This window comes from Schistocerca piceifrons, chromosome X (assembly GCF_021461385.2).
Source record: "Schistocerca piceifrons isolate TAMUIC-IGC-003096 chromosome X, iqSchPice1.1, whole genome shotgun sequence".
NCBI lineage: Eukaryota > Metazoa > Arthropoda > Insecta > Orthoptera > Acrididae > Schistocerca > Schistocerca piceifrons.
The window spans coordinates 764,151,230-764,166,187 of NC_060149.1; the positions used below are offsets into that span (position 1 = coordinate 764,151,230).

The 14,958-nt window shown below is 45.4% G+C and overlaps 1 protein-coding gene and 1 pseudogene across 2 annotated transcripts in view; both read right to left on the reverse strand.

The window, feature by feature from the left end:
• The window catches only part of LOC124722942 (hyaluronidase B-like), a 199,776-nt gene that overhangs the window by 163,613 nt on the left and 21,205 nt on the right, over nucleotides 1-14,958 (reverse strand). The gene's annotated exons all lie outside the window — the stretch shown is intronic.
• On the reverse strand, nucleotides 2,765-2,882 carry LOC124723976 (annotated as a pseudogene).

Here is a 14,958-nt window from a genome sequence, read left to right on the forward strand (position 1 = left end):
AGACATCGCTATCAGCACCCGACAACGTTGGCCAGTTCGTCGAATCCTACGACATCTACATTTCTGGGATATTCGGATGTGACAGTGGCCCGATGTTGGACTGCTTTCCCTTTACTCGCATGATACACTGCGAACTATGGATGGAGGGCAACAGATTCCATATTTCTAGAGTTCCGGAAAGCATTTGGCACTGTGCCCCATTGCAGGCTGTTAATGAAGGTGCTAGTATATGGAGTAAGTTCACAGATATGTGAGTGGCTTGGGATTGCTTAAACAATAGAACTCAGTATGTTGTCCTCGACGGTGAGTGTTCATCGGAGACAAGGGTATCGTCAGGAGTGCCACAGGGAAGAGTGATAGGACCGCTGTTGTTCTCTGTATACATAAATGACCGGGTGGGCAGCAATCTGCAGTTGTTTGCTGATGATGCCGTCGTGTACAGTACGGCGTCAAAATTGAGTGACTGTAGGAAGATACAAGAAGACTTAGACAAAATTTCCAATTGGTGTGATGAATGACAGCTAGCCCTAAATGTGGAAAAATGTAAGTTGATGCGGATGAGTAGGAATATCAGAGCTGTAATGTTCGGATAGAGTACTACTAGCGTCCAGGTGACACAGTCATGTCGTTTAAATACGTGGGCGTAAAGTTGTAAAACGATATGAGATGGAACGAGCATGTGAGAACTGTGGTAGGGAAGGCGAATGGTCGACTTCGGTTTATTGGGAAAATTTTAGGAAAGAGTGGTTCACCTGTAAAGGAGACTGCTTATAGGACGCTGGTGCGACCTTTTCTTGAGTACTGCTCGAGTGTTTGGGATCTGTACCAGATGAGACTGAAGTAAGACATCGAAGTAATTCAGACGTGGCCTGCTAGATTTGTTACCGCTGGGTTCAAACAACACGGAGGTATTACGGAGATGCTTTGGGAATGGCTGGAGGGAAGGCGACGTTCTTTTCGAGAAACACTATAGAGAAAAATTAGAGAAGCGACATTTGATGCTGACTGCCGAAGAATTCTACAGCTGCTAACGTACATGGCGTGTAAGAACCACGAAGATAAGATACGAGAAATAGTTCAAATGGCTCTGGGCACTACGGGACTTAACTGCAGTGGTCATCAGTCCCCTAGAACTTAGAACAACTTAAACCTAACTAACGTAAGGACATCACACACATTGATGCCGGGGCAGGATTCGAACCTGCGACCGTAGCGGTCGCGCAGTTCCAGACTGTAGCGCCTAGAACCGCTCGACCACTCTGGCCGGCTTTCTTCCCTCGTTCTCTTTGCCAGTGGAACAGGAAAGGAAATGACTAGTGGTGGTACAGGGTACACTCTGTGACGCGCCGTACGGTGGCTTGTGGAGAATCTATGTAGATGTAGATGTAGATGTGGATGAGGATGAGGGCAGGTATCTCGTCGTCAAGGTTCCAGTCGACTTCATATGTATGATCCATCGCAAGGGAGGATTGCGGTGTTGTACATAGAGCACATCGTACCCCCTTGACATCTACACCTGCCAAATGGGAACAAATAGTGGACTCCCTGCAACATTCTGTGTCGGAGGATAGTAGCCGGGAAAGGGAACTACCGTCCTACGCGTGTGATGCGTTTGGAGAGGTGCATTGGCCAGACTGTTGATGAACGGCGTTGCATTGTGTTCAGTGCCGAATCACGTTTCTGTTACCGGCCGCGGTGGCCGTGCGGTTCTAGGCGCTTCAGTCCGGAACCGCGAGACTGCTACGGCCGCAGGTTCGAATCCTGCCTCGGGCATGGATGTGTGTGATGTCCTTAGGTTAGTTAGGTTTAAGTAGTTCTAAGTTCTAGGGGACTGATGACCTCAGATGTTAAGTCCCATAGTGCTCAGAGCTATTTGAACCATTTGAACCACGTTTATGTTCTATTCCGGATTGCCATCGTCGGCGAATATGGCAGCGACCTGGAGATAAGGATACACTTCGGTTTCTCATAATCAGAGCGAGTCCATAGCTCTTGGTCTACTGGCTATCATTGCTGTCTCAGGATCACGGGGTCCCAGGTTCGATTCCCGGCTGGGATGAGGATTTTCTCTGCCCGGGGACTGAGTGTTTGTGTTGTCCTCAACATTTCATTATCATCATCATCATTTGTGACAGTGGCAAGATTGGACTGTGTAAATATTGGACTGCGTAAAAATGGGATTTGTACGGGCGCTGATGACTGTGCAGTTGAACACCCCACAAACCAAATATCCTCATCAATCAGAGCGTCCAGCGTGGCTCGCGGTAATGCTTCCCATGGCTGGACATACGCCCTCTTGAGACCAGCAATGGTTCTCGGAGGCATCATTAGGGCCACAATCTATGGCCTAGAGCGTCGCTTTTAAGTCGTAGTTAACAACTCTAGACACATGGTGTCCTCACGTTGAAAAGTTCTCGCCCACCAGGCCAACACTGTATCATCCATCAAATGGAACCCGTTTCCTCATGCACTTCGAAAAACGTGCATACACAGGTGTGTAATGTCATCCCTACAGACACCTGTAATCACAGTAACCCTAATAATCAAAGGCAATAACCCTACGAATGAAATAAGAACTCCGTTTTCAGGCCACAAGTGGCCAATCTAGACCATCCGACCGCCGTGTCATCCTCAGCTGAGGATGCGGATAGGAGGGGCGTGTGGTCAGCACACCGCTCTACCGGTCGTTACGATGGCTTTCTTTGAACGGAGTCTCTACTGTACGGTCGAGCAGCTCCTCAGTTGGCTAGTGCACCCCGAAAAATGGCAACAGCGCATGGCGGCCCGGATGGTCACCCATCCAAGTGCCGGCCACGCCCGACAGTGCTTAACTTCCGTGATCTGACGGGAACCGGTGGATCCACTGCGGCAAGGCCGTTGCGACGAATAAAATGCAGTGCCACATTTGTTTATAATGTGAAGCAGCTCCAGATGGGAACACTGACGCTGATATAAATTCCTCATTCAAACGTTTCGGCAGTGTTGCAACGTGTTCTGCAGCACCGCAAAGGAACAGAATGTGAGAATCACTCTGCAGGCTAAACCGTGACTTTTTTACGAACACGACGCTACCTCACTGTACCTGGGTCCACACACGGTTACGAGACAACCACATTCACTGAGTCAGTCGGTGCCGTCGTTTGAGGCAAATACATTTGTCGGGCCTCTCTGCATGCAGATCAAAGTGTCGAAACTAACGATATGCAAACCGACGGGTGATATGTGATACAGAGGCTGCAGTGCGATCCTAAGTGCAGGTGACGTCTTCACATACTGAAAGCAAGGTAACGAGCCTGGGGCTGGGTTGTAACATATTTTCGATCTTGCACTTACTGCCAATGAATATTTTCATTCTCCTAGACTCTTCACAACAGCTATGAAATGACTGGCTCTACACAATCAAGTTGTTGCCATCCCAGTGCATTTGTTGTGTCATCCTGAAAATAACGACCCGAAGGCACACAACAAAGGGTCTAATCCACTATATTAGAGACTTGGACCCATGTGGTCTATTATAGGCATTGCAAGTTTTTCGTACCATCGTGCCATGTGTATCACGTATTGCAGTGCTGACACTCCACAGTTCGATCCACATAATGTCGTCATAATGGAATGTTTTTCGTGGATCTCTACAATTCCTTAATTGTGGGCACAAGTGCACTTCAGATCTCAAAAAAGCACAATGCTATACACTGAAAATTCTTTCTGCTGGTGAATAAAACAAGCAGAGGTCAACATGGACAATATACACCACTGGCCATTAAAATTGCTACATCAAGAAGAAATGAAGATGATTAACGGATATTCATTGGACAAATGTATTATACTAGAACTGATATGTAATTACATTTTCACGCAATTTGGGTGCATCGATCCTGAGAAATCAGTACCCAGAACAATCACCCCTGGCCATAATAACGGCCTTGATACGCCTGGGCATTGAGTCAAACACAGCTTGGGTGGCGTGTACAGGTACAGCTGCCCATGCAGCTTCAACACGATACCACAGTTCATCAAGAGTAGTGACTGGCATATTGTGACGAGCCAGTTGCTCGGCCACCATTGACCAGACGTTTTCAATTGGTGAGAGATCTGGAGAATGTGCTGGCCAGGGCAGCAGACGAACATTTTCTGTATCCAGAAAGGCCCGTACAGGACCTGCAACGTGCGGTCGTGCATTATCCTGCTGAAATGTACGGTTACGCAGGGATCGAATGAAGGGTAGAGTCACGGTTCGTAACACATCTCAAATGTAACGTCCACTGTTCAAAGAGACGTCAATGCGAACAAAAGGTGACCGAGACGTGTAACCAATGGCACCCCATACCATCATGCCGGGTGATACACCGGTATGGCGATGACGAATACACGCTTCCAATGTGCGTTCACCGCGATGTCGCCAAACACGGATGCAACCATCATGATGCTGTAAACAGAACCTGGACTCATCCGAAAATATAACGTTTTGCCATTCGTGCACCCAGGTTCGTCGTTGAGTACACCATCGCAGGCGCGCCTGTCTGTGATGCAGCATCAAAGGTAACCGCAGTCGTGGTCTCTGAGCTGATAGTCAATGCTGCTGCAAACGTCGTCGAGCTGTTCGTGCAGATGGTTGTTGTCTTGCAAACGTCCCCATCTGTTGACTCAGGGATCGAGACGTGGCTGCACGATCCGTTACAACTATGCGGATAAGATGCCTGTCATCTCGACTGCTAGTGATAAGGGGCCGTTGGGATCCAGCACGGCGTTCCGTATTACCCTCCTGAACCCAACGATTCCGTATTCTGCTAACAGTCATTGGATCTCGACCAACGCGGGCAGCAATGTCGCGATACGGTAAACCGCAATCGCGATAGGCTACAATCCGACCTTTATCAAAGTTGGAAAGGTGATGGTACTCATTTCTTCTCCTTACACGAGGCATCACAACGTTTCACCAGGCAAGGCCGGTCAACTGGTGTTTGTGTATGAGAAATCGGTTGGAAACTTTCCTCATGTCAGCACGTTGTAGGCATCGCCACCTGCGCCAACCTTGTTTGAATGCTCTGAAAAGCTAATCATTTGCATATTACAGCATCTTCTTCCTGTCGGTTAAATTTCGCGTCTGTAGCACGTCATCTTCGTGGTGTAGCAATTTTAATGGCCAGTAGTGTAATTTAGGTATCCCGTCGTTGCTGAGCGTTTCATGCACTTATATTTCGTCTTGGAAACGGCAAAGTACACGGATGATTAGTTGGAAGGAATAGATAGCGTTCTGAAATTAAACTATAAGATGAATATAAACAACAGCTGAAACGAAAGAACAATGGCATGTAGTCAAATTAAACCAAGGAATGCTGAGGGTATTCGATCATGAAATGTGACATTTAAAGCAGTAGACGAGTTTTACTATTTGGGTAGCAAGATAAACGACGGACGGAAGTAAAGAGGGCATAAAATTTAGACGGGTAATAGGGAGAAAAGTGTGTCGGAAAAAAGGGAAATTCGTTAGTTATAATATAAATTTAAATGTTAGGAAACCTTTTCCGAAGGTATTTTATGGAGTGTATCCTTGTATGGAAGTGAAAAGTAGACGATAAATAGTTCAAATAAACAGATAATACAAACATTTGAAATGTGGTACTGCAGAAGAATGCTGCAGATTAGAATTGGGGAGAAAATAAATTTATGTCACAATTTGACTACAATAAAGGATCGGTTAATAGGACATATCCTGATGCAACAAGGGATTGACGGTTTAGTAAGGGAGGGAAGTGCGAGTGGAAGGGAGGGAGAGGGGCGGGAAAAAGTTGTACGTTGCAGTAGTTACGCAGAATGAAGGGGCTTGCAAAGGATAGAGTAACATGGAGATCTGCATCAAACCAGTCTTCGGACTGAAGAGAACAACAACATGGTTTCTAAAAAATGGTAGTAGTAATTTAACAAAATGCTAGAAAAACAGGAACTCTGACTTCAAGTAGTAAAAATACACTGACGGGAAAAAAATCGCAACAACAAATTATCATTCATAATGGTGAGTGGTGTTCACTTGCACACTGGGCAGATGTTGGTAAAGAGCAGCCGCTTTTGAGAGCACTTCGACGGTCTCTTCGTTCGGGACAGGAGCCATTTCGGGAGTACATTTGTTCAGGTATCATATTTAATTGATTATCATGTGCAAGATCACCGGTTAATTTAAGTACGAGATAAGTCATTGCAAATGTAAAATGCTGGTACATTAGTTACCGGTGTAACTGCCAGAATGTTGAATGCAAGTATGCAAACGTGCTTGCGCTGAGCTGGACAGGTACCGGAGTTTCATGACTGTTGCGCTTTGTCAGTCAGTAAAGGGACCTTAATGCTGTTTGTGGATAACGCTGGAGTTGTCGCCTGGTAATGTCCCATATGGCTGGGTTGGAGACAGCTCTGGTGATCGGCAAGGCCAAGGCAACATATCCACACTATGTAGAGCATGTTTCGTTACAACAGCGGTATGTGGACGAGCTTTATCGTGTTGGAAAACACCCTCTGGAATGTTGTTCGTGAACGACAGAACAACAGGTCGAATCGCCAGACTGGCATACAGTTTTGCAGTCATGGTGCGTGGGATAACCATGAGAGTGCTCCTGCGGTCATACGAATCGCACCCCAGACTACAACTCCAGGTGTAGGTCCAGTGTGTCTAGCATGTAGACAGGCCGGTTGTAAGCCCTCAACTGGCCACCTTCTAACCAACACACGGCCATCACTGGCACCGAGGCAGAACCAGCTTTCACCAGAAAACACAACAGACCTCCATCGTCCCCTCCAATGAGCTCTCGCTTGCCACCACTGAAGTCGCAAGTGCCGATAGTTTGCGGTCAGTGGAACGCACGCAACAGGGCATCTGGCTCGCGGCTATCCTTAAAGCAACCGATTTGTGACAGGTCTTCGTGTCATTGTGGTGCCAACTGCTGCTCAAATTGCTGCTGCAGATGCAGTACGGTGCGCCAGAGCCATACGCCGAACACGATGGTCGGCCCTCTCTGTAGTTCTACGTGGTCGTCCTGATCCTAGTCTTCTTGCGGCCACACATTCCCGCGACCTTCGCTGTCAGCAATCACATACAGAGGCTACATTCCTACAAAGTTTCTCAGCACTCTCGGAGAAAGAACATCAAGCTTCTCGTAGCCCTATTACGTAACCTCGTTCAAAGCCAGTGTGGTGTTGATAATGGCTTCTTTGTCATCTGAAAGGCATTCTTGACTTTCATTAACTCGCCACGTCCAGTCTCAAAGGTAACTGACGCTCACGACGGTTACAGCACGAATGTAAAGAAAACCTGACTTGTATCCTAGCGCAACGCTCATGTGACTGGCGTGAAATCTGAATAGACATCATCTTTCAAATGTAGGAACACGCCTACCAACTTTGCTTCATGCCGCAGAATTCCTTCTTGGTGTTGCGGTATTTTCCGTCAGTGTAAGAACTATGGTACTACTAAAAGGATTTCTGCAAGACGATTACATTTCTTGTATTAGGAAACTACTTTTCCTCAGACTTTCAAGCAACTTCAAACGGCAGCTGCTTCAAGATATGTATTTCATTATGTTTATCCTACGAAAATGATTTGAAAAGTCCAGACACAAACATTTACTTCAGTGCGCGGGTCTACGTGGACTTTTCACATGGTTTTGGAAGTGACTATGATTCTGTGTGAATTCAAAGTTTCGACTTGAAATATTTAGAAGTATCCCTGTTCTACAGAACAAATTTTCCGGCAGAACATAGTACGTAAGAAACAACTTAATAAGTAGCTCCATTTGACACGGATTATTGACTGTATCTTCAAAAATGGGTGCCACGCACTACGTGAAACAATATTCTCTCCACTATCAACTGTAATTAATCAGAGCTTTCTTCAGTGAGTAGGAGCATAGGTCACGTCCATCTGCAGATAAAGCAGCAAAACTGCAGCACAGAACTAGCGTCCCGTATCACTCGACTCTATGCGTAACAGCCTTCTAGAGTATAATGAAACACACGATAGAAATTATCTTTTCTGTGAGAACCAGCCTAAAACACGGACAAAGCGAAATACAACTCGCCCTCCTCACACATCACCTCCTAAATGCCGCAGACAGGGGTAACGAGATGAATTCGATTTTTCTAGACGTTTAGATGTCTACTAAAGTAAATAGGCTCGAATGGGGATCTAGCCAAATCTTCAACAGTTTCGAAGGCTTACTGGCAAGCACAACACATGTTAACCTTAGTGGAGAGTCATCCACAGAAGTATAAACAATTTCGGGTTCGTCTGTGATTATGACTTCCTTGTAGATAACTCAGCAAGCTTCAAGTGATAATCTGCAAACGTCCGAAATCCCAGTCAGAAAAAACTTTATTCGTAGAATACAGTGGACAGTTAACGTTCATGTGATATGTACACAAGTTAGGAGATAATATTATATGGGAAATTGGAGTTTTCGCATATGACATTCTTCTCTAAGGTTATCTACGAGGCAGTTATTAGAAGGACATATCTCCATTCTCTGTAGCATGAGTAACTGATCAGCTTACTTAATGTTACATGGTCGATCTTTAACAACTTCTATTCACTAAAGGGAATGTTGTGCTCATCACACGGGTTAACATGACCAAAATATTTTGTCAATTTTTCAGACTGTCATTAGCTGTCTTAAGTAATAAAGTAATAGGCGGCAATATACCGCGTGAATGGAAAAAGAATACTGGCGAATCAGTGGATTTAGCTTCAAAGATAAACTGAGAAGTTCCCCACCCTGCATGGAGATGACATTGGTACTAAAGAAATTTTATTCACATGTTGGGACACACTTAGTCTTGATCTGAAGAATCATTTAGATTATAAGCCTTTTTAAAGTAGTTATGTTACGTCTGTGTGTGTGCTTGCGAGTTTAAGGTGCTCAATAGCGACCTCATTAGCGCCTTTCTAAAATATTCTGAGACGAATGTAGTTAAAACGGGTGAAGCTAGAAGTGCATAAAACAAAAACTCACTGAAAACCGCATCACTCTCTCATCGTGTCATATTCATTCACCTACCCAGTCATACCTAATCACGAAGCAATGTAAACACTTCAACATTGTCAATATTAGAATGCGCTGTTAATGTCCTAACTGAATTATAGAAAAGGCTAAAAACAACTCAGAAAGTGTGACTGGTTAATCACTTAGAAAGCTATCTTGATGATACGTTAAAGCCTTCTTCCTAATAATTTAAGGAACATGTCAGACATGTCACAAGAAAGTCAAAAGTCTAACTATATTCGCCTCATCATCTGCTAAAATAGAAGACAGATCAGCTTATAAATTAGCCTCTACTCTCGTGTCCGCATATAAAACACTTTCATTTACAACGTGGCTTTCTGAAATGTGTGCGCCATGAACACTACACACTGATGGGTCCTCTCGTCGGACGAGGAAGATATGCGTCATCGGACTATGCCCTATCTCCATCCCGGTTAAGTAGTTAACTTTACATGGCTCAGCTTATTGTCTCTCACTTCCAGTTCCCTCTTTCCACTGATGCAGGACCCTGTTGCACAACGGTGAAGATAAAACATTTGGGAGTGGCGGGGGGGGGGGGGGGGGGGCGAAGCACACTGGGTGACAGGCTTGGCCGCCTCATCATCTATTCGTTTCCCTGTATCCCTATGTCCCCGGTGTTTGAAGACGGAGAAGGGAGTCCTCGATGTTTTTCTGTTCGGTACATGTTACATGTGTTATATAGGTTTAGGGCACTCTGTGAGTCGGTGTTGACGAGGGGTTTCTCATCTCAAATAATTCAGCATCAAATTTAGTACAGAGATATGGTAAATAAACCTTGCGCATGCGCTCACAGAAAACCACCCAGCAGCCGAGAGCTCTTAATTAGACTTGTCTGTAAATACAACTACATAATTATGATTTACACTTAAAATTTGATAAAATATCGAATTAAAAGCATACATTATGTGATCAAAACTATTTGGACACCCCCAAAAACATACGTTTTTCATATAAGGTGCATTTCGCTGCCACCTAATGCCGGGTACTCCATATCAGCGACCTCATTAGTCATTAGAGATCGTGAGAGAGCAGAATGGGGCGCTACGCGGAACTCACGGACTTCGAACGTGGTCACGTGACTGGGTGTCACTTGTGTCGTACATCTGTACGCGAGATTTCCACACTCCTAAACATATCTAGATCCACTGTTTCCGATGTGATAGTCAAGTGAAAACGTGAAGGGACACGTACAGCACAAAAGCGTACAGCCCGACTTCGTCTGTTGACTGACAGAGACGGCCGACAGTTGAAGAAGGTCGTAATGTGTAATAGGCTGGTATCTATCCAGACCATCACACAGGAATTCCAAACTGCATCAGGATTCACTGCAAGTACTGTGAAAGTTAGGCAGGAGGTGAGAAAACTATGATTTCTTGGTCGAGCGGCTGCTCATAAGCCACGCATCACGCCGGTAAATGCCAAACGACGCCTCGCTTGATGTAAGGAGCGTAAACATTGGACGATTGAACAGTGGAAAAACGTGTGTGGAGTGACGAATCACGGTACACAATGTGGCGAGGCGATGGCAGGGCGTAGGCGTGGCGAACGCCCAGTGAACGTCATCTGCCACAGTGTGTAGTGCCAACAGTAAAATTGGGAGGCTGTGGTGTTATGATGTGGTCGTATTTTTCATGGAGGGGGCTTCCACCCCTTGTTGTTTTGAGTGGCAATAATACAGCACAGGCCTACATTGATGTTTTAAGCACCTTCTTGCTTCCCACTGTTGAAGAGCAATTCGAGGATCGCGATTGCATCTTTTACCAAGATCGAAGACCTGTTCATAATGCAGGGCCTGTGCCGGAGTGGTTACACGACAGTAACATTCCTGTAATGGTCTGGACTGCACAGAGTCCGGACCTGAATCCTATAGAATACCTTTGGAATGTTTTGGAACGCCGACTTCGTGCCAGGCCTCGCCGACCGACCTCGATACCTCTCCTTAGTGCAGCACTCCGTGAAGAATGGGCTGCCATTCCCCAAGAAACCTTCCAGCACCTAATTGAACGTATGCCTGCGAGAGAGGAAGCTGTCATCAAGGCTATGGATGGGCCAACACCGAATCGAATTGGGTCATTACCGATGGAGGGCGCCACGAACTTGTAAGTCATTTTCAGCCAGGTGTCCGGATACTTTTGATCACACAATGTACTTAGGAGCACAGTTTCTCCCGGCCCAATCTATAGCCGAAGCAGAGTCGGCTCCAACGGTGGATCAGAATTGGTATTCGTTGCACGCCAGAAGGTTCTACTTTTTATGGATATCAAATTCCCGGAGTTACTGTTCTCACTTCTGTTGCTATGAATCCACACGTGGGCACGCGACAGGTTGTTCTGCTAACTTGCAGGGTTGGAAATGCATGCTTGAACATAAACGCAGATGCTATCCAAGTTGCAGGTTGCACAGTTGTATTTGACCATGAACGGCACCTGTGCTGTGCCCTCAATACGTCGCGGTCAGAGCAGTGTACTGAGATCTTGTGAGTGCCTCACGTCGGAGATAAGTGAATTCGAAGTTGTTGGTGATCGTATGGTGGATACTTCCGTAACCTAGGCAGCCGAAGTGTTTGGTGTTTCAGGAGGCACCGTATCGAAGATTTATACAACATGCTGGGAAAGCAGAAAAAACATCAACCGCTAAGTCACAACGAGGGCGAAACTGTTTGATGAGTGATCGTGACAGACGATCATTGAAGAAGACTGTAACGAAAAAAAAGAGGACGATAGCTGCAAAAGTTACTGTAGAACTGAATGTCGCAGTCCAAAATGTTTCGAGACTGGATTAACAAAAAACCGAGAAAAGTTAAGATGGTGGTTTTAACGGTTGGAGTGTTCTACATAGTGTTCCCCAACTTGAGTTCAAAGCGCAGAACGTTCATACAACCATATGGGACTCTCAGAAGTGTCCTTCTTTAGGGCGTTGTTACATTGACTTAGATATCGGTTACGTCGCCAAAGGGTTGACCCGTCATGTGAATTTCTGCACGTTGTAGTTTTTTGACAGATTGATATTGGTAACATCAAGTACTGTCACCGGTGACGATTTTTTCCAGAAGAAAATGCCCGATTTTGGCATTACAATCAAGTTGCGGCAGATATCCACGCATCGTTTTTCTAGTGAGTCAAAGAATGAGGGAAAGTTTGGCACACACTTTTTTGTTCTTCAAAACATTTGGAGAATATCTTGAAGACTTGATGTAGAGAAGTACTCTACTTCGGTTTGTGACGAAACAAATTTGACTCACTACTGCTGCACGGCCTCTATTTACTGTCTGCTCGTAACTAGCCGAATGCACGTCTGTTGTTTACAGTTGTTAGTTCAAGCTGCCACTGTAGTTACTGCGCTTATGTCGCTTATACGCCAGCAATAAAATCAGTCTCGGAACTTTTGGGATGGTGGGTTTATGTTATCACGTAAGTCTTGTTTATCTTTCATTACAGTTATGGTTGTATATGTGTGAATTGACTGCTATTTTTCCTTTCACACTGTGAAACATCGAGCAATACGAATAGCAGTTGCCATGCTGGGGATATCCTGCACACCACTGACAGATCCTACTAAGTTGCTCAAAAAAGTATTGCACCACTTGTGTATTTGCGAATGTGTGCGGACTTAGATTCGATGGCAGACAGGGGGCAGCAGGGAATAAAAGAATAAGGCTAATGAAACTGTAAAACAAAATCTGCTGCTGGTTAACATTCATTACTTGTTGCTCCATCACGTCCATTGTAACATGCTTTGATCCTCCTTGAAATGTCTGCATTGTGGTGAAGTTGATGATGAAGCCTGTCAGACTCTTCGGGGCAACACTCTGGAGCTCATCCAAGGTGTGAAGAAGGTTCCTACGATGACACATGGCAACCTGATCATGAGAATGCTCAGATGGATTCATGTAAGTGCATACCGAGTCATTTCGTCCGGGCGATTTATACCCCCGAAAGGAAGGTGTTCTCGAGGAAGGCGCGGTGTGATTGTGCATTACCATCTCTAAAGACGAACCCAACGCCAAAATGTTGACTGTAGAGCTGGACAATAGGTTAGTGGAGCCTATGCACGGTCCTCAAATTACGCTCGATGGTGGTGAAAGGCATTCGACATCTTTTTATCTTGGCTGCCTCCACACTGTTCTGCGACGGAAGTCAGGTGTCAAACAATCCTACACTCGTCGATGAAGACAAACGGGCGCCATCGATTTAGGTGTCATTGCATGCGTTCCCTTGACCACTTTCTTCGTGCACTGCAGAGCTCTGAGTTTTGTGCTATGGTTCCTAATGGGCGCCTAGGGCGAAAATCATCACGTGGAGACGGCTGTGTACTATGTGGGTCGAGGCAGCCCTCTCAGTTGCCTCCAAAAACACAAAGCGTAATTCTGTGGCATCATCCTTTGAATATCTGCGATCCATAAATCGAAGGTAGTGGTAGTCAGCTGGTATTGTTGACTGTGGGCGACCATTGCGTATCAGATCTTAAGTGTTTTGTGTCTCACCATTATGGATGAATGTTCAGATATCTTCCGCAGTCAATTCTATTACCTTTTGAGCTACACAATCACGCTTCTGGGCCCTTTCCATGGATCTAATTCTCATTCCACGAAGCTTCCGAACTGCAGCTGGATGACATCGACATCTTGCCACATATTTCGGCAGACAACCACTCAGCCATTGTAAAACACTCATCTAAAGATAGTTGTACGGTTGTCAGACGAAATATTGCGGCAACATGTCGACGTCATCAGGCTGCAATTTCGAAACTTCATGGAATACTCATTACGTCGGGAAAACTTCAAGAATGAGACATAATTCTGTCAGTCTTCTGCTTAGATCTCTCGGTCGGCAAGAGTTTTTTAAGAGTACGATTCGTGCCTAATTAGGCACACAGTTTGGACCCGTCAGATAATTTCACACGTGATATAAGTAAGATGGCTATTTAGAAAGTAAGCTCCGATGGCGCGCGAAATGGAAACCACAATGAAAATCCGTTGAAACTTTGCACAGATGTGTTGGGCAGTGTCTCTATTATTCCCGCCGATCGCATCACGTCACGCTTTTCAGTTCTGAGCACACAGTGAGAACTAGAGAGATAGTGTCTCCTGCCAAGTATGAAGGCCTGGTGAGAGATTTCGCCTGAAGTGATGCAGACCACATAACATAAGTGTCATGCGTTTCCTTCTTCATGACACTTCTAGGCCGGTCCCTGCAGTGGCAATGAAGTTGCTCCTGCAGCGTTGTCAATGGGAAGTGTTTGATCACCCACAATACAGCCCGTAATGGGCACCCCCTGAGTTTCATCTCTACTCACACGAACCGTTGGCTATAAAGACAACATTTTGGCACAGACAACGAGCTGTAGACTAGCGCAGAGAATTGATGGAAATCACAGGTGACTGCCTTCTATGACGAGGGTACTGGAAAGATGGTAAAACGTTATGACAAATACCTCAGTCGGAGAGGCGACTATGTAGAGAAGTAGTTGGAAAGTAGAGCTAACTGTTGCAAATAAAACATTTTTGATTTTCACAGTGGTTTCCATTTCACGACCGATCGGACCTTTCTTCCCGAATACCCTCGTGTCTTATAGATGTCACAACCAGTGAAATGTTTACTTTGAGAGAACGTGGCAGGCAATACTTTAGAAGCACTTTACCCTTGACTCATATTTGCAAGGACAGCGGCTCAAGACCGCTTCCTTCCTTTAGGATTTATGTTCCCCGTGATTTCCCTAAACTGCTAAAAGCAAATGCCGGGATGGTTCTTGTGAAAGAGCATGGTCGATTTCCTTACTCAGTCTGAGCTACTGCTCCTTATATGAGAATTTCGTCAGTGATAGAAGTTAAACCCTAATTTTCCTTCCTTCAAACGCTGTTCAAAGACTTATATGATAAAAATAAAGATTACTTGTAACACCATTAGTCACT